This window comes from Notothenia coriiceps, unplaced genomic scaffold, assembly GCF_000735185.1.
Source record: "Notothenia coriiceps isolate Sejong01 unplaced genomic scaffold, NC01 NC01_scaffold00008795, whole genome shotgun sequence".
In the NCBI taxonomy this organism is placed as follows: domain Eukaryota; kingdom Metazoa; phylum Chordata; class Actinopteri; order Perciformes; family Nototheniidae; genus Notothenia; species Notothenia coriiceps.
The window spans coordinates 1-2471 of NW_011341496.1; the positions used below are offsets into that span (position 1 = coordinate 1).

The 2471-nt window shown below is 47.6% G+C and overlaps 1 pseudogene; it reads right to left on the reverse strand.

Moving 5' to 3' along the window:
• Positions 1 to 332: 332 nt before the first annotated feature.
• LOC104944772 (ubiquitin-protein ligase E3A pseudogene) lies at positions 333 to 1537 on the reverse strand (annotated as a pseudogene).
• Between the last annotated feature and the right edge of the window lie 934 nt (positions 1538 to 2471).

The window sequence follows — 2471 nt, forward strand, 5'->3', positions numbered from 1 at the left end:
CAAACGCAAAGCCAACTGTGTGTGTGTGTGTGTGTGTGTGTGTGTGTGTGTGTGTGTGTGTGTGTGTGTGTGTGTGTGTGGCACCTTGAATGGCAGTCTCTGTATGAAAGTGTGCGAATGGGTAAATACTGACTTTTATACTCAAATTGCTTTGAGGGGTCGCACTGGAAAAGCATTGTTTGAATGCAGTCCATTAAACATTCTTCGTACAATTTACACCATTCATTCTTGGAAATCGGCTTCCATATCAAAAGCGATTTCTAATATTGTAAGCTCCAAATGTCCCAAATGTGATCAGGATGAAATCAGTAACACACTGCGTTTGGACTCACTCTGACGAGGGCGTCGTCGATGATGTGATCTCGTCTCACTTTGAGCTTCAGGTAGGGGTTGGGCTGCTGGCCCTGCACCATGCTGTAGAGAGCCGTGAGGCGCCGCTCGCTGTACATCCGGATCCTGTTGTCGTAGTACAGCCCCTGGTTCTTGGTGATGACGTTCAGGATGAAGGGGCAGCTCTGGAAGGAGAACTTTGTTTCGGCGTTGACCTTAAAGAACGTGAAATCTTTGTCCATCTCCACCACGTCGTTCAGGGACTCGTTGACGAACTCCTCGTGGGGGATGAGGGGTTTGATGCAGTCTACGGATCGGACCCCGAGCTCTTTCTGCAGAGGGTCGACCCGCGGACCCTTCTTATAGAGCCGCTCCTCGCCTAGCAACTCATGCAGGGTGAGTTCATCGGACTCTGGGTCTTCAATGTCCTCCTCGTTGTGCTCCACGTCCACATCTCCCGCCAGGATGCTCGCGTAATAAGCCAACTTCAAACACTGCGTCCCGGCCACCACCGACTCGTCGTCATTCACCAGATTCTCCCCGTCGTAATCGTTGCTGACGACGGTGAAGGTGATGAGCTGCTGGAAGGTCTCCATCATGCGGCGGATGTGCGTCAAACCGTAAGAAGCCCAGAGTTTCACGAGCCTGGCGAGCGCTGCTACCGGGAGTTTGCACATGGCTTTGCAGAACTGCGGCAACGCCACTTCCAGATACTCGGGGCTGTGCAGGTTCGTGTTCTCCAGCACGACGACGAAGATGTTCAGGTACTCTGGGTTTGTGCCGTACACATCGAGGTACTCCAGGTCCAGCTCTAAATTGGGAGTGAGGTAAATGAGGGCGTTCACGAGAGCCGCATCTACCCGGTCGAGGCTCAAAAGTTTGTCGTAGACCCTCCTCAAGGCGCTGATGTCCACTAGAACCTCCAAAGACGGATCAGAAACATCCTCATCTGGAAAAGCTGCTGCAGAAGAAGAAGCCCCCGCCTCCTCTGATGTTGGCGTCTTCTTCTCAGGGTTGTCATTATCTGTAGCTTCTACAGAGTCCAGGGCTTTAGAAATGTTGGGTTCGTCGCTCCTGAAACTCTTTATCAAGGCTTCTGCGTTGGAGAAAATCCTGCCGAGGACGTGGATCAGAGTGGAGTAATCCCCTTCCTCCTCGCAGAAACTCAGGATCGTACACACTGTGCTCTCTGTGAGGTGATTTACATCTGGACAAAACAGTCAAAATGCATTATATAAGTACAGTGTGCTCCGTGTGTTGGATACAGATCAACCCATATACACAATCAATGTCATATTTAAAAAGACACATTTTGATATCTAGTTAAAGGTAGGCTAGGTAAGAATGGAGAAACCAGCTCGAGTGCGCTACAATTTGAAAATACACAACCGGAAAAAAATCTGCGCCTTCCTTCAGACTTCCTTACATAGCCCCTCCTCCAACACACACGAACGCGCACATGACCAATGAGGGCACGAGATAAGTTTGTGCACAGATGGAAGGCTGACAGGCAGGTAGGCCATCCAGTTATTTTAGCCGGCTCAGATGATTGGTCGTGCTTTTTACTAGAGATGTCCCGATCACCTTTTTTTGCTCCCGATCCGATTCCGATCATTTGATTTTGACAATTTGCCGATACCGATTTTTCCCGATCCGATCTTTATGCAATGCATTAAGAGAAAAAAAAGAAAAAAAACATTCAAGTTGTCCCTTAAGGTTATTTTTTATTTAAATTGGATATTCTAACCAACATGGATATAGCTTCTTTCTTTCACAGCAGCATTGGATCAGTTCAGTTGTGCAGCATTGGATCAAAACAAAATAAAGCTTTCAGTACTCGTTAGCTTACTGCTACAATTAGACACTGCGCCCTGCCCACTCTGTTGCCAGATTTGAGAGAAATAAGCAACCAGGTCTATGAAAACAAGCCCCAAAGAAGCAACACATACATGATGTTGTGTCATTTGAAACCAAAACTAAGGCCTCAGGACGACTTTAAGACTTGAACATGGTCATTTTTGTTTTGTAACATTGAGTACAAATTTTAAAAAAGTACCGATCCCCGATTCTTTTCTCCCGATTCCGATCTTTTGAAAATCACGTGATCGGTTCCGATCTCAGATCATGTGATCGGCTCGGGA